Below are 18,952 nucleotides of genomic sequence, written 5' to 3' on the forward strand. Positions count from 1 at the left end.
ACCGGATCATCTTCGCCTTTGTTATCCAGTCCTGGTCAAAGAGCGATTCTTCAGAATGGTGTCATGATAAATAAAAGGACAGTGTGTTCGGACATGGGATGACTTACTTGGGTAGCGGGGCGGTTGCAGCTCAGGCCCATGTCCTCGGTAGTGTCCGGACACTCTATTCGGGGTCCGAAGAACGATTTGTAAATCTCTCGCTTCATGCCGAGGAAATTCTGAATAGTGTGTGGTCCTTCCGGATTGAATTCCCACATGCGGAGGGGCCGGCGTTTGCAAGGCTGGATTCGACGAACCAGCATAACTTGCATTACCATAACCAGACTGAAATCTCCCTCGAAGAGATCTTGGATACGGCTCTGCGGTATTGGCACGTCCTTGGCTGGACCCCAGCTCAGCACCCTGGTGATCCATGACATCAGTTGTGGTGGGCGGCCCGAGCGAAAGATGGGGGCAGCTACCCACTTGGTACTTCGGGGAGCTGTGACATAGAACCACTCCCGTTGCCACAATCCGGACACCTCTGGAAAGGAACCCTTTGGCCACGGAGCGTCAGCGATTTTGCTTATTAAAGCACCTCTGCACGCTGCGTACTGCCCCTCGACCATCTTCGGCTTCACATCTAAGGTCTTGAGCCACAGGCCGAAGTGAGGGGTAATGCAGAGGAAGGCCTCACAAACGACAATAAATGATGAGATGTGAAGAAGGGAATCCGGGGCCAGATCATGAAAATCCAGCCCGTAATAGAACATAAGACCCCTAACAAAGGGATCCAGAGCGAGGCCTAGTCCTCGGAAGAAGTGGGAGACGAACAGAACGCTCTCGTTGGGTTCGGGAGTAGGGACGACCTGCCCTTGGGCGGGCAGCCTATGCGAAATTTTGGCGGTCAGATATCTGGCCTCCCTCAACTTCTTGATGTCCTCCTCCGTGACGGAGGAAGGCATCCACCGGCCTTGGAGGCTGGATCCGGACATGATTGAAGGTCCAAAGCACCTGACCTGGGCTTTGGGTGTTAGAACTCGAGGCGGGGGAAGGATTCGATTGAGCACGGGAGGGAAAAAATTAAAAGCCTTATAAAGAGGGTGAATATCAAGCATTCTCCTTGTGGTCGTTTGGGACTTTCCTAAGATCTAGGAGTCCTAGGCTCGGTTGGGTTACCCACGTCCATATTGATGAGAATCCTGTAATAAGGGGAACACGATCTCTGCTTTGACAAGACATGTCAAGAAACCCTAGCCCCCTCCGGTGTCTATATAAACCGGAGGGTTTTAGTCCATAGGACAACATACAATCATACCATAGGCTAGCTTCTAGGGTTTAGCCTCTCCGATCTCGTGGTAGATCAACTCTTGTACTACTCATATTATCAAGAATAATCAAGCAGGACGTAGGGTTTTACCTCCATCAAGAGTGCCCGAACCTGGGTGAAACATCGTGTCCCTTGCCTCCTGTTACCATCCGCCTTAGACGCACAGTTCGGGACCCCCTACCCGAGATCCGCCGGTTTTGACACCGACAACTACAAATTGTTTCCACATTAAAAGAGTAATGTTCAGAAAAAGGGTAATCATAATCATGACAAGTTTTATAAATATAATCATCACTACTTTTATAGCATAAGTATCATCACAATAATTATCATAAGTAGCAACTTTGTTCTCATCATAATCAATTGAAACCTCTTCCAAGATAGTGGAATCATTACTAAATAAAGTCATGACCTCTCCAAATCCACTTTCATAATTGTCAGAATAAAATTCAACACCCTCCAAAATAGTGGGATCATTACTTCCTAAAGTTGACACTCTTACAAACCCACTTTCATCAATATAACTATGATAAATAGGAGCCATGCTATCACCATAATACATTTGCTCATCAAAACATGCGAGACAAAAATATCATCTTCATCAAACATAGCATACCCAAGCTTGGGACAACATTAATTGCAGCAAATATATTCTCAAACATGTCATTCTCATCAAACATAGCATCCCCAAGCTTGGGCCCATTCATATCATAAGCATAATCGCTCTCATCATTAATAGTATGGATAGCACCAATAGTATAGCAATTATCAACATCACAATGAGTAATAGGAGCAACATCATTTAGGAGAGATACTTTTTTACCTTTGCTTCTCTGTCTTTTCTTTTTCTTCTTCGCATCATGTGTGGTTTAATCCTCTTTTCGGAGCTCCTTATTAATGAGATTGGTTGAATATGAGGCTCCTCCTCATTACCTGATTCATCATAACAAATAATAGGAGAATATTGGGAAGTCTCTTCCCTTTCATTTGTATTCTCTTCATCTTCTATTTGTTTTCTTGTATTTATGTAATTGGCAATATAAGGATTTTCAATGCAATTCACCGCACAATACATAAAAATTTCTTCTAGATAAAAATCAAGAAATCTATCAAGATTAAATTTTGGAATACCCTCAGTTATACGTTTCATTTCTTCATACCCCAAAAGAAGAGTAAGCTCTTTATGATTCTCAAGGGTAATCAAGTTATCACAATTTTTGGACACAATTTTATCATGAAACAAATAGCATTGGAGCTTTAAATGACCATGTTCATTGCAAAGTTCACAAGGATGGCAATAAATATTGAATCTTTCAGCACAATCATGTAGCCTTTCTTCCTACGATTTAGTTTCCAAATACTTATGCCTCTTGCAAAATATATCTTCCCTATTTGGTGTGTACTTGCAAGCTCTATGTATTCAACAAAAGTTGACATGCTCATAAGAGACATTTCATCATGACTAGTGCAATCATCATTAGTAATATGGATATTCAAAGAATTCATACTAACAACATTGCAATAATGCTCATCATTCAAATATTTAGTGCCAAACATTCTAATGCATTCTTCTTCTAACATTTTAGCACAATTATGGGAATCCTTATTTTCTTGAAAGATATTAAAAAGATGAAGCATATGAGGTACCCTCAATTCCATTTTTTTGTAGTTTTCTTTTATAAACTAAACTAGTGATAAAACAAGAAACAAAAAGATTCGATTGCAAGATCTAAAGATATACCTTCAAGCGCTGACCTCCTAGGCAACGACACCAGAAAAGAGCTTGATCTCTAGTACACAACCTTCTTGTAGACGTCGTTGGGCCTCCAAGTGAAGAGGTTTTTAGGACAATATCAAATTTCCCTCAAGTGGATGACCTAACGTTTATCAATCCGTGGGAGGCATAGGATGAAGATGGTCTCTCTCAAACAACCCTGCAACCAAATAGCAAAGAGTCTCTTGTGTCCCCAACATACCCAATACAATGTTAAATTGTATAGGTTCACTAGTTCGGCGAAGAGATGGTGATATATGTGCAATATGGATGGTAGATATAGGTTTTTGTAATCTGAAAATATAAAAACAGCAAGGTAGCAAGTGGTAAAAGTGACCGTAAACGGTATTGCAATGTGTTAAAACAAGGCCTAAGGTTCATACTTTCACTAGTGCAAGTTCTCTCAACAATAATAACACAATTGGATCACATAACTATCCCTCAACATGCAACAATGAGTCACTCCAAAGTCACTAATAGCGGAGAACAAACGAAGAGATTATTGTAGGGTACGAAACCACCTCAAAGTTATTCTTTCTGATCGATCTATTCAAGAGTTCATACTAGAATAACACCTTAAGACACAAATCAACCAAAACCCTAATGTCACCTAGATACTCCAATGTCATCTCAAGTATCTGTGGGTACGAATATATGATATGCGTCACACTATCTCAGATTCATCTATTCAACCAACACAAAGAACTTCAAAGAGTGCCCCAAAGTTTCTACCAGAGAGTCAAGACGAAAACATGTGCCAACCCATATTCATAAGTTCAAGAGGTCACGGAACTCGCAAGTTGATCACCAAAACATACATCAAGTGGATCACGTGATATCCCATTGTCACCACAGATAAGCACATGTAAGACATACATCAAGTGTTCTCAAATCCTTAAAGACTCAATCCGATAAGATAACTTCAAAGGGAAAACTCAATCCATTATAAGAGAGTAGAGGGGGAGAAACATCATAAGATCCAACTATAATAGCAAGGCTCACGATACATCAAGATCGTGCCGAGTCAAGAACACGAGAGAGAGAGAGAGAGAGAGATCAAACACATAGCTACTGGTACATACCCTCAGCCCCGAGGGTGGACTACTCCCTCCTCATCATGGAGAGCACCGGGATGATGAAGATGGCTGCCACCGAGGGATTCTCCCCTCCGGCAAGGTGCCGGAATGGGTCTAGATTGGTTTTTGGTGGCTACAGAGGCTTCTAGCGGCGGAACTCCCGATATAGGTTATTTTCTGGAGGTTTCAGTATTTATAGGAATTATTGGTGTAGGTCTCACGTCAAGGAGGTGCCCGAGTCATCCACAAGGCAGGCCCACGCGCCTGGGGGGGCCGCCCGGACGGCCCGGGACTCTTCTGGCCCAAATCTTTTACTCTGGGGTCTTCTCTTGGTCCATTAAAAATCGTCAAAAATTGGCACGTCAATTGGACTCTGTTTGGTAGTCCTTTTCTGTAAAACTCAAAAACAAGGAAAAAACAGAAACTGGCACTAGGCTCTAGATTAATAGGTTAGTCCCAAAAATAATATAAAATAGCATATAAAACATCCAAGGTTGATAATATAATAGCATGGAACAATTAAAAATTATAGATACATTGGAGACGTATCAGAGGACAGTTTGCCATATCCAGAATTTTCTTACAACAATAGCTATGAAACCAGACTTAAGATGTCACCGTACGAGGCTTTATATGGATGCAAATGCCGCACACCTCGAACAGGTCTCAGACCGGAGACAACCGCATCTTTGGGACTGATTTGATGATGGAAGCAGTACATCAAGTAAAGTAAATCTGGGACAGACTACAAGTAACAAAGTCTCACCAAAAGAGCTACTATGATTGAAAACATCGACAAATCAGCTTTGAACCAGGAGAGTATGCCTATCTCCGAGTGAGGGGGTCCTGGACTAAGGGGTCCTCGGGCATCCGGCTTGTTATCCATGGGCCGGACTAATGGGCTATGAAGACGTGAAGGCCGAAGACTCTACCTGTGTATGGATTGGACTCTCCCTGGCGTGGAAGGCAAGCTTGGCGACTGACTATGAAGATTCCTTCTTATGTAACCGACTCTATGTAAACCCTAGATCCCCCCCATGTCTATATAAACCAGAGGGGTTAGTCCGAAAAGGACACATTCATTACCATAGTCATCCAAGTTAGACTTCTAGGGTTTAGCCATTATGATCTCGTGGTAGATCAACTCTTGTAACACCCATATTCATCAAGATCAATCAAGCAGGACGTAGGGTATTACCTCCATAGAGAGGGCCCGAACCTGTTACCATCGATTTTGACGCACAGTTCGGGACCCCCTACCCAAGATCCGCCGGTTTTGACACCGACATTGGTGCTTTCATTGAGAGTTCCACTGTGCCGTCAACGGAAGGTTCGATGGCCCCTTCAATCGTCTATAGTGACGCTGTCCAAGGAGAAACCTTCCTCCCTAGACAGATTTTCATGTTCAGCGGCTTCGTACTGCGGGCCAACTCGCTTGGCCATCTGGAGCAAGTCGATAGCTACGCCCCCGGCTATCAGGTCAGATTCGGACACTTGAACTATGTCGCGGATATCCGTGGAGACTTGATCTTCAATGGATTTGAGACCGCAGTGATCGCTCCCCCTCGCCCCGATGAACATGACTTAAATCTGTCATCAGATCACATCCAGGAGATGGTCCCTGTTGCTGCAATGGCCTTAGATCCAGAGCAGATCGTGCCATCTGAGGCCACAGAGTCCGCGGAGTTGGAGCCGCACACGGACCCGGCACCCCGCAATATTTGTGTTAATGGAACTCCGGACTCGTCTCCGGCTATAAGTTCCGGACCATGTACGCTTGCAGACACCGAGCTAGATCAGTTATCGATCTTCGAATTCAGCGCCACAGACGTTTTTCAGCACTCACCTTTGAGCGATGTGCTAAACTCTTTAAAGAACCTGTCATTGACGGGAGACTCGCAGCCGAACTATATTCGGCTCGAACTAGGGGCTGACGACAGAGAATTTTGCTTCCCACCCGCCACCCACTTCATAGCCACCGTCGAGGACTTAACCGACATGCTGGATTATGACTCTGAAGACATCAACGGTATGGACGACAATGCTGACAAGGAGCAAGGCCAAGACCCGCAATTGACGGGTCGTTGGATGGCCACCTCTCCATACGATGTGTACATGGTTGATACACCTAAAGAATCTAGAAGCGATGACAAAGAAGACCCAGATATGAATAAACTTTCTGAGACACGGTCCAAGCGCCGACGCCCTAAACGCTGCGCTAAGCAACGCCGCTCGAAAGATGGCAACACTGGCACCAGGGAAAATAGCACTCCGGACGACGCCAAAAACAACGAAGACCCCGCTGGAGCAGTATCCGAACAAGACAATGAGCAAGCTGAACCTGATAAACAGGACATGCCGAGCGACCCAGATGACAATTGTTATCGTCCACCCACCGAGGATGAGGAGAGCCTCGGCAGCGAGGATTTCATCGTGCCTTTGGCACCCATAGAGCAAGAGCACTTCAAGCGCCTGCTAATAACAACTGCAAGAAGCCTAAAGAAAAAGTAGCAGTAACTCCAAGTCGATCAAGACCTACTCATTGACAGATGGACCGATGTCCTGGCAATCGAAGAAAATGGCCTAAAGCGCCCAGCCAAGAGTTACCCAAAGCGCAGACTGCTACCTCAGTTCGATGAGGAGGAAGCAAATCCCAGACTTCCCTCGCGTAATGCGGAACGACCACCATGCGGTCGGGATAGTATGGCAGACCGACCACACCGTGGTCAGGATAAAACGACAACTCAAGCCAGACAACAAGCGGCCCCACCACCTCGCAAAAACAGGGACAGTAGAGCAGGACACACCAGATCAATCTACGGATCGCGAGGACACTTCCCCACTCGGGATGACAGCCACCTACTCGGATGTGGCAAACTTAATCACACCCGGGCCGATAACCACAGACGGACTTCATCGGAGGTGCGCCTTGACGCGGCCCGCTACAGAGGCGCCACACACCCTCTCTGCTTCACAGATGAGGTGCTGGATCACGAATTCCCCGAGGGGTTCAAGCCCGTCAATATTGAATCATATGACGGAACAACCGATCCCGTAGTATGGATCGAAGATTTTATTCTCCACATCCACATGGCCCAAGGACATGACCTCCACGCCATCAAATACCTTCCATTAAAGCTCAAAGGACCAGCTCGACATGGGCTAAATAGCTTGCCTGAAAATTCCATCGGTAGCAGGGAGGACTTGGAAGAAGCCTTCCTTGACAACTTCCAAGGTACATATGTCCGGCCACCCGATGCCGATGACTTAAGCAACATAGTTCAACAACCTGGAGAATCAGCCAGAAAATTCTGGACTAGGTTCATAACCAAAAAGAACCAATTGTTGACTGTCCGGATGCCGAAGCCCTAGCAGCCTTTAAGAATAGCATCCGTGACGAACGGCTCGCCCGCCACCTCGGCCAAGAAAAGCCGAGGTCCACGGTAGCCCTCACGGCACTTATGACCCGCTTTTGCATGGGATAGGATAGTTGTCTGGCTCGCAATGCAAACACAGCCAACGAAGCAGGCCCCTCCGAGGCCAAAAACAGCACCAGCAAGCTCCGGCGCAACAAACACAAATGCCGAAGAAATGGCGTTAACACCGATGACACTACAGTTCATGCCAGATTCAGTGGCTCCATGTCCGGCCAGCGAAAGAAGCCCTATAAAAGGAACGGCGGAGGACCATCCAGCTTGGACTGCATACTCGATCGTCCGTGCCTGATACATGGCACCCCGGACAAACCGGCCAACCATACTAACACAGATTGCCGGGTCTTTAGGCAAGCCAGCAAAATAAATAGCAGAAACAAGGAAGGGGAATCACAGAGCGAGGACGATGACGAGGAGCCCCGGCAGCCGAACATTGGGGGGCAGAAGAAATTCCTGCCTCAAGTCAAAATGGTGAACATAATATATGCCACACACATCCCCAAAAGGGAATGCAAGCGCGCACTCAGGGACGTTTATGCGGTAGAGCCAGTCGCCCCAAAATTCAACCCATGGTCGTCATTCCCGATCACCTTTGATCGTCGTGATCATCCAACTAGCATCCATCATGGCGGTTCGGCCGCATTGGTACTCGACCCAATCATTGACGGATTTCACATGACACGGGTCCTAATGGACGGTGGCAGCAGCCTAAACCTGCTCTATCAGGATACAGTACACAAAATGGGCAGTAATCCCACACAAATCAAGCCCATGATAACTACCTTTAAAGGAGTTATACCAGGCGTAGAGGCCCGTTGTACAGGCTCGATCACGCTGGAGGTGGTCTTCAGTTCCCCGGATAACTTCCGAAGTGAAGAGCTAATCTTCAATATCGTCCCCTTCTGGAGCGGCTACCACGCACTGCTCAGACAAACCGCATTCGCTAGATTCAACATGGTACTACATTATGCTTATCTTAATCTCAAGATGCCCGGTCCACGCGGTGTCATTACAGTAAATGGAAACACGGAACATTCCCTCCGTACAGAGGAGCATACCGCAGCCCTAGCAGCGGAAGTACAGAGTAGCCTTCTCAAGCGGCATCATAGTCCGGCCGCCGAGCCCCTGGACATCGATAAGAAGGTCCGGACTACATTACAACCGGGCATCTCGGCTCGTCAAGAGCCGAATTAGTAAATTCGGCCTCCGTTCCAACCCCGATGAGGAAATGGTATCCGTACCGCGCGTACATAACTACACCCTCAAAACCCCATGGGTACAGACGGAGGCATCACTCGTTCACGATCCACAGTCCGGCTTGACCGACCCTGGATTTACATGCCTTTATTTTTTCTTTTTATTACGGGGTTTTTCTCTTTTTGAGGTCTATGCGGACGACCTGTTTGTAGAACACACCAAGGAGGCAAGGAGCTCTGGCATATAAGGGAATCCCCAGGTGGTCTCTATTAAAACGATTGCCATACTTGTTTTACATACCCGCACACAGCTCGCCCTTGGTTGGGGGCATGTTAAGTAGCCTTACTTGTTTATTACATTACTTGCACAAAGTACACCTCGATGTACTAATTACATGACAATGGTGAACAAATGGTGGCGTCAGCTTATTACGTAATTTTCATGTTTCCTCACCTTTGTATATGTTACTCATTGCACACGTACACCATGGTACGTATTACTGCACCAGGGGCTTCATTACACCCCGCATTACGGCAATAAAAGTCCGAACACTTCTCCAGTAGTTCGGCACCCCGAACTTATAGCATTATATGCATCGGCTCCGAATCATGTCTTGGTTCAATAGTTGGGTTGCCCGTATCCTGTGCTTACTACCTTATGTTCCGCTACATCAGCTAGGGTAGTAAAGGGAGAACTACTGCGATTGTGGCCCCGTTCTTCCGGACAAGCTCCTCAGTAGAGAAAGCCGAAAACTGACTGTCATGATGCGGCGAGAGCTGGTCAGCTGTTCGAGAGGTCCCAAATCGTTAGAGATTTTTTCTTCTTCTTGCGAAGAATCGGTTCCTCCGATTAGGCATGTATAACGCCCCTAGTTCGGCCTTCCAAATACCAGGGGCTTTGCCAACTTTTTTAATTGTCAAACTCCTATGGTTAAGTGAGGGCGGTAAAGGCCGCATAGTCTGATTGCCTTGTTCGTTGCGCTAAACACCTCCTTTAAGGACCAGAATGTGGAGTAAAGAGTGTTTAGATTTATCCCGAACACCCCCGTACTATCTACGTGGGGGCAGAAGTCGACGACTGGTCAACCCTCAGATTTCATAAAACAGCCGCACAGGAGGTAAAATGTAAATCGCAAGCATTATAATACATAACATCATTGTTCCATATTACAGGACATGATAATACAAATGTTCTCATGGGAATATGACATCCTTCGAACATTGCTCCGCCACAAGGCGAGACCCCTCCAGGACGCCATCAAAATAGTGCTCGGGTCGATGATGCTCCTTGCCCTCCGGCGGCCCCTCTGTCATCAGCTTCTTGGCATCCAGCTTTTCCTAATGCGTCTTGACGCGGGCAAAGGCCATATGCGCACCTTCAATACAGACCGACCGCTTCACGGCTTCAAGCCGCAGGCGGGCACTTATGAGCCGCTTAACATGTCTAAAGTAGCTACTAGGCATAGGCTCAGCAGGCCACAACCAGACTATCAGGTCTTTCATGGCTAGCTTTGCCGACTTGTGCAGCTCGACCAACTGCTTAAGCTGGTCGCTGAAGGGCAACAGATGTTCGGGTCCAAGATATTGGGACCAGAATAGCTTCTCCATAGGCATCCCTTCTTCGGCTTTGTAATTCTCGGCAGCATCTGATATACTGCACGGCAGATCAGTAAACGCCCCTGGAAAACCCAAATACGGATAAGTACAAGGAATGTTTCTTCTACATACTTGCTTTGCATGGTGAAAGAATTACCCACCGCAATCTCCTTGGCTGCCTGATTTTCCTGGAGGGCGTTCTGGGCTTTGGCTCGTGCATCCTGTGCGCTCTGGCGGGCCTTCACTAGTTCGGATTCTTGCGCCTTACAATTGCGCTCCAAGGACTCACATCTCTCGACCGTGCCCTGGAGTTGTTGCTGCGCCTCGTCAATCCGGGTTTCATGCTTCTCGCATGCGGCGCGTTCCTTGGCCGCTTTGTCCTCGGCATCGGCTAACGCCTTCTTGAGGGCTGCCACCTCGGCTGTGGCCCCTAATAAAGTATATGACACCTCAGTCCGGATGGACTATTCATTTTTTCTTAAAAGTACCCGCAGGTTACTTCATAACTTGGCTATCCTCCAGCTGCTTCTTCACGAGGCCGAGTTCCTCCTCGGCCCGCTCCAATTTCCGCTTCAGTCCGGAGACTTCCGCAGCATGAGCAGTGGCAGCCTACAACGATGCCTGCTTATTCACATAGACAACTTATGTTAGACTCCTGTGATATTTTTTTCTTGATCCTATGTTCGGTTTTTCTTTCCGAACACCAAACAGAGCATCAGGGGCTACTGTCTATACTGTAATATTTTTCCTAAAAAACGCATTACTTACCTCAAAGCCCGATAGAAGGCTAGTGCAGGCTTCGGCCAGTCCGTTTTTGACGAACTGAACCTTCTCTATCACTATGCCCATAAGGGCGCAGTGTTCATCCACAATAGAGGCGCCTCGTAGCGCCTCCAGCAGATTATCCGGTGCCTCTAGTTGGATAGAGGTCACGAGCGGAACAGGCACATTCCCTCCTTTTAGGGAATGCCGTTCGCTAGACTCCGGTGCCTCTAGTCTCAGGTCCGAAGGGAACTCGGCCCCCATCTCCAGTCCCCATAGGGGCTTTTTCCCCCATGTGTTCGACGACTGAGGAATCGTCCCGGGGACCCACCCCGACGATCTACGGAAGCTTCCCCGGTCGGGGAAGGTCTTTTGCGACACCACCTGGTCATCACCCTTGGGAGAGACGAAATGAGCAGGTGGCGGAGACATGCTAGCCATCTCCTTTGAGTCTAGCGACCCCTCTGTCGAGGATCATGGGGAGACATCGCGTGTTGGACTGCAATAATAAGGTTTAAGGTATATCAATATTACAAACCGGTAAGGCTAGATGTTTTCGGATTCTGGTACTTACGAGGTGGCCTAAGGCTTGGTCCGGCGAGGTCGCTCTGGACTGCTATCAACATCCCACACGGAGTTATCCGCGTGGGAGCCCCTAACCCTCTTAGGCGCTTTCACCTCCGGGTTTGTGGGGGCTGCTCTGTTCTTCCTCCCCACTTCCGGTGAGGAGTCGCTTTCTTCTTTCTCTTCATCGTGATCGTCAGCGGACGAAGAGGAAGTCTCGTTTTCGGACATTACGTCCCGAGCGCCCTTTTGACGAAGGCCCTTCTTGGCCCCTTTGGCCGCTTTCTTGGCCGTCTTCTCCGGCACCTCATAAGGTGCTGGAAAGAGCATTTCGGTCAGTAATTGGAATCCTCGGTCTTCGGGCAGCGAGCCGGATAGTTAATCCCCTCCGCTATCTTGATCTAGGCCTGAAAACATGGGTAGGAAAGATTAGGCTTTCTCTTAAAATATGTTAGTAAAGGGTATGCCTTGAAAACATTAAAAGAACTTACCGGGTTAGCCTGGCGTTTCAAGCTAAGCCCGCGATCTTCGGTCGTGGGCGGTGGCGTCTCGCCAGCCTTGAAGAGCACTCTCCAGATTTCTTCGTGCATCATGCCGAAGAGCTCTAGTAGCGTCTGGTGCTTGGTCGGATCGTACTTGTTGGGATCTATGGTAGGGTGCGTCGACTGCAAATTAAAATTTCCTACGCGCAGAACAACCAAGAACATGCTACGGGAGATGGATCACAGTTCATTACCACTAGACGCACAGTGCCGTGCAGCGGAACAAGAGTTGGGGCAGCGCATCCACGTGGATCGTCTCCTCCTCGTCCGATCTCCCTCGTACAAACGGTGGTCGGTTCCCACGTACAGGTTCTCCGGAGCTGTGCAAGTGCACCGCCTCTAACGGTATCCGCGCGTGCAGGAGGAACATCGTGCGGCGGACTGCTAGGTCCGATCATAGAACCGGTGGTGAATGGAGGTGTTTATTCGCAACACATGCAAACCCTAGTGACAGTGCCGAAGCGATCAACTGCGTGAGTGTGCGGCACCTCCACTATATATATAGGCGTCCGTCACGGGCTCAACACTTGGGCCTCGCACGGACCCTAAAGCCCATAAGTCTACTCAGCCACAATTCGAATACAGTTCGGATCACATCCGAGCACTGTCCTCGGATCCGACCTCGTAGGTTCCTTCCCTTAAGCGCGCGACCCCTTAGTTCAAGTGGGCTTGGTCGCAGTTCGGATCACCTCCGAACTGCACGGTTGGTAGCGGCCTCTATCAAGGCATTCCGAACACCAAGAAGACTACGTAGCTGGTTAGCGAACCTGTACACCACACTTCCATTCCTTTTGCCACACGATATATGTTGTTGAGCTCAAGGCGAGTCTGTCATCCTTGTGCTAGCCCGACCTCTTTCTCGTTCCAGTGATGCCGACCACAAACCGGATTATCTCATAATCCTTGTCGCATGGCCATGCTTATCCTGGTCGGATCACACAAAGGGCCCAGAGTATATCTCTCCTGATCGGAGGGGCAAATCCCATCTTGCTCGACCACGTCTCGCAGCATGGTTCTGGACAAACCCGAAACCTACCTTTATAACTACCCAGTTACGGAGTAGCGTTTGGTCGGCCCAAAGCAAGTCTGTCACCATCCCGAGTACATGCGTCAGCTCATGTCTTAGGACATAGAACATATGTTGTACTAGAGACTCACAGATGACATATCGTTGCATCTCATAGTTGGGTCTGTCCGACTCGGACCTTATCTCGACTCGGATCCGACTAGGCGAATCCGACCAGATGCTTCCAAGTCCATATTATCCGGCTAGCATCCAATGCTCCATGGCTACTGAGACCAAGCCATCGACCGTGTCATATGCTAGTCTAGTTGGCTGCGCGTCCACACAGCCCTTTCGACTAGGGACCTTTTAGGACAGTCATCATACAATGCATAGTCCCATAAACAAGTCACGTACTTGCTGATACACATCATTGATAATGTCCAAGGACTATGTTTATTCATAAACACATAGGAAATATCATCATACATGATTGCCTCTAGGGCATATCTCCAACAGTCTCCCACTTGCACTAGAGTCAATCTAATAGACATCGAATGCCCATAACTCTAACGTGCCCCTCATGCTTGGGTTGTGGAAGCGGCTTAGTCAACGGATCCGCAACATTTGCATCCGTGTGAATTTTGCATAACTCTACATCACCACTCTTTACGATCGTTCGTATCAGGTGATATTTCCGATCTATGTGTCTGACCTTGTGGTGATTCCTCGGCTCCTTGGCTTGTGCGATGGCACCAGAATTATCACAATAAAGGTCCAACGGTTTTACCGAGGCTGGGAAAATACCAAGATCATCCAGAATGTTCCGGATCCAAACACCTTCCTTTGCAGCTTCACAAGCCGCAATGTATTCGGCTTCTGTAGTAGAATCGGCCACCGTATCTTGCTTGGAACTCATCCAGCTCACTGCTCCTCCGTTCATGACATACACGAATTCGGACTGTGATCGACAATCATCTCTGTCGGTTAGGAAACTAGCATCAGCGTAACCCCTTACGACGAGCTCTTCCTCACCTCCATAAACTAGGAACATCTCTTTAGTCCTTTTCAGGTACTTCAAAATAGTCTTTACCGCTGCCCAGTGACTCTCACCTGGGTTGGCCTGGTATCTACTTGTTAGGCTTATTGCAAAAGCAACATCGGGCCACGTACATATCATGGCATATATGATGGATCTGATTGCCGAGGCATATGGAATCCTACTCATCATGCTTCGCTCATCAGATGTCGAAGGACTCTGAGTCTCGCTTAGCCTTATACCATGTAAGAGTGGCAAGAACCCTTTCTTTGCCTCACTCATGTTGAATCGCTTCAACACTTTATCTATGTACGTGCTCTGGCTTAAGCCGAGCAGCCTCCTTGATCTATCTCTATAGATCTTAATGCCTAAAATGTACATTGCCTCACCAAGGTCCTTCATCGAAAACTTGCCATTCAATGACTCCTTGACTGAGTTCAGCATCGAAATATCATTTCCGATCAGTAGTATGTCATCTACATACAAGATCAAAAACACTATCGAGCTCCCAATTAACTTCTTGTATAAACAAGAGTCCACTTCGCTTTTGATGAAGCCGAAACCAATGACGACCTCATCAAAACGAATGTTCCAGCTCCGAGATGCTTGCCTCAACCCATAAATGGATCTCTTGAGCTTGCATACCTTACTAGTGCTAGTCGGATCGACAAAACACTCAGGCTGTATCATATACACGTCCTAGGTTAAATTTCCGTGAAGGAAAGCCGTCTTGACATCCATCTTCCATATCTTGTAATCGAAATATGCAGCTATAGCTAGTACGATCCTCACCGACTTCAGCATCGCTACCAGCGAGTAAGTCTCGTCGTAGTCAATTCCTTGAACTTGTCCATAACCCTTAACAACAAGACGAGCTTTGTGGATCTGAACATTTCCATCCACATCGGTTTTCTTCTTAAAGACCCATTTGCAACCAATGGTCGTTACGCCAGGCGGCGGATCAACCAAGTCCCAAACTTGATTCTCATCCATGGACTTTAACTCGGATCTCATGGCCTCTAGCCATGCCTCGGAATCAGGGATCACCATCGCTTCTGCATATGTGGCCGGCTCGTCACTTTCTAGCAATAATACATCTCGCACTCTGTGCAATCTTTCCGACCTCCGTGGTTCCGGTGCCGCTTCCACTACGGGTTCCCTGACTGACTCCGGTATGACCTCATCACCAGCCGAGCCATCCCCGAGTGGTCCTCGAATTTCTTCGAGTCGGACCGTCGTCCCATTGGCCTCCCGACTGAGAAAGTCTTTCTCAAGGAAAACCCCGTTCCGAGCAACAAACACTTTGTTCTCTACCCGGTTGTAGAAGTTATAACCCATGGTTTCCCTCGGATATCCCACGAATATGCATTTATCCGACTTGGGTGTAAGCTTGTCTGACATAAGTTTCTTGACAAATGATTCACAACCCCAAATCTTTGGAAAAGACAAACTGGGACTCTTCCTGGTCCACATCTCATGTGGTGTCTTGTCTATGGATTTCGATGGTACCCTGTTAAGTGTGAAAGCTGCAGTTTCTAGAGTGTATCCCCATAATGACAAGGGTAAATCCGACTTGCTCATCGTAGATCGAACCATGTCCAACAAGGTGCGATTCCTCCGTTCTGATACACCATTTCTCTGTGGCGTACCCGGATGTGTGAGCTGAGGTACTATACCTCTACTTTTCAGATGATCATCAAACTCCTGGCTCATGTACTCACCTCCACGATCAGATCATAGAAGTTTTATAGTCTTGCCGAGCTGATTCTCCACCGCATTTTGAAAATCTTTGAACTTTTCAAAAGTCTCTGACTTGTGCCTCATCAAATAGATATATCCGTATCTACTCAAGTCGTCGGTAAAAGTCACGAAGTACTGATAGCCACCTCTGGCAGTTGTGCTCATTGGTCCACACACATCACTGTGTATCAGTTCCAATAGCTCGTATGCCCTCTCACAACTCTTTGCGAAAGGAGAGTTAGTCATCTTGCCGAGCAAGCATGATTCGCATGTCTCGAATGACCCAAAGTCGGTCGAAGTTAGGAGTCCATCATCATGGAGCTTCTTCATGCGTTTCAGACTAATGTGTCCAAGCCGGCAATGCCAGAAGTATGTTGGATTTATCTCATTGGGCTTATGCCTCTTGACATTCACGTTATAGACCGGTTCATGTTCTAGATTCAATATAAATAACCCATCAACAATGGGTGCATAGCCGTGGAACATGCCATTCAAATAAATCAAACAACCATTGTCCTTTAAATTGAATTCATAACCCCGACACATCAAGCATGAGGCAGAAATAATGTTCCGACTAAGTGCAGGAATGCAATAACAATTATTCAATTCCAAAATAAATACAGAAGGAAGCCGGAGCTGCATTGTGCCGACCTCCAATGCAGCAACTTCTGCTTTGTTGCCGACCCTGATGTCAATCTCCCCTTGTGCCACATGCCTAGTTCTTACCAGCCCCTGCATCGAGTTGCAAATATGAACAACCGATCTGGTATCAAATACCCAAGAGCTACTAGGTATGTCATCAAGGTAAACGTCTATAACATATGCAACAAGTGTACCTTTGCCTGAAGCAGCATTCCCGGCCTTCTTGCCATGATCTGCAAGCCACTTGCTACAATTCCTCTTCCAGTGACCAGTTTCCTTGAAATGATAGCAAATGGTCTTTGAGTCTGGTCCAGACTTTGACGCAGCGGTGGAGGTTACCATCTCCGTGCCCTTTGCCTTAGCCTTCTTCTTAGACCAACTCTACTTGAACTTAGCCGATTTCTGCACCATCAGCACTTGATGCGTGCCTTTCTTAATATCCTGCTCTGCCACTTTGAGCATCCCATGCAATTCAGTGAGCTTCTTATCCATGCCATGCATATGATAGTTCGTGATGAACGCCCCATAGCTGGGCGGAAGAGAACCCAGAACTGCATCAGTAGCCAGCTCATCCAAGAGCGGGAAGCCCAACTGATCCAAAGCTTGCACATATCGATCATCTTGATCACATGCGGGCTCAGTGGATCACCTTCCTTCAGCTTACAATCCATAAGGATCGCTAGATGTTGAACCTTTCGGTCCTAGCCTGCACCTGAAACATGCTCTTGAGACTCTCGATCATATCGAAAGCCCCAACGTCTTTGAAATGCTGCTACAAATCGGGCTCCATACAAGCCAGCATGAGGCAGCTAATCTCGTTTGATTCATCAACGAGTTTCTGGTAGGCATTCTTGGTTGTGGTACTAGCATTATCGGCAGGTTCCTCTGGAAGTGGATCCTCTAGAACATGTTCCTTTTTATCATGCTTGAGAACAATTCTCAAATTTCTATACCAGGTAGTAAAGTTTGTTCCATTCAGTTTATCCTTTTCCAGAATTGATTTCAATGCAAAGTTGGGTTGAGCAGGTGGTGCCATTGATCTATAACAGAAAAATATACAATCACTAAGCAATGTGTTTATGTAGAGTAATTCTAGGATTAAATAGAAATACTCCCACTGAAGTCAGCATCCCTCCGCAAACTCTCAGTGACTCAGGATCCAACTAGCACATGCGACTAGTGAGCTTTAGCATCACTGCTAGACAACATGCCTATCCGGTAAGCAACTCCTTGCTAATCGTATCTCTATACGACTCCTGTCGGTCGGGTAGGTATCTCATACCCCGGCTCCCGACCTCTTTTGCCACAAGGCCCAAAACCGTTCTGATAGCCTTGTCAAGTCGACCTAATGCAGTGCATGCCCGTGTCCAACACGAACCCTTCAGTTCAAGGACACCAAGCAGCACCCCAATTTTATGAGCCCACTACTAGACGTACTTGACGTGCGAAGGTGCAACATCGGGGATGGCAATTCGCTTGATATTCATGAGGGATCTTTCTACCATTCTAACATGCATAGAAAACAAGGAAGCATAACAATCACAAATAAACACATATTGTGAAATAGTATGGCTCCTTCATGGTTGTTCTTCCAGGTCGGCTCCAACTCCGATGACCATCTAGAAACTCCATCTTGTTTGTCACGCTGGGACGCCAAGCCACCAACCTGATCTCTATTATCCAACTACTACAACTAGTAATGAATTTTACATAGAGTCACAAGTCGACACGCAGGTCGTTATACAATATAATGACAACACTTTGGCTCCTGTCGGCTGCCAAACATGACACGCAGGCCATGTATAATTTACACACATGCATCACATACACATAAGCCATACTATTCACATCAAACCCTGCAAAATAAAGTTATGCATAGAATCGCATTCTACTGGTTTGAGTGATCGTGTACGAAATACAAGGCGCTACACACACGGCGATCCCAATGGCGGATAACCGACTGGTAGGGGTGGATCGTGTCACGGCCTCATCGATCCCAATCAACAGAAAACATAGCCACATCGATCCCCATGTGCAGTTGATCTCATCAACCGTACACACAGCCAATCTTATCAATGACAACAAATCTCATCTATTGCCTCCACATATCTAATATGCATACGATCTGAATCCAAATCCTATATCAGAGGCTCTGATACCACTCTTGGGATCTACAGTAGGGTGCGTCGACTGCAAATTAAAATTTCCTACGCGCAGAAGAACCAAGAACATGCTACGGGATATGGATCACAGTTCGTTACCACTAGACGCGTAA

Source organism: Triticum urartu, chromosome 2 (genome assembly GCF_003073215.2).
Source record: "Triticum urartu cultivar G1812 chromosome 2, Tu2.1, whole genome shotgun sequence".
In the NCBI taxonomy this organism is placed as follows: domain Eukaryota; kingdom Viridiplantae; phylum Streptophyta; class Magnoliopsida; order Poales; family Poaceae; genus Triticum; species Triticum urartu.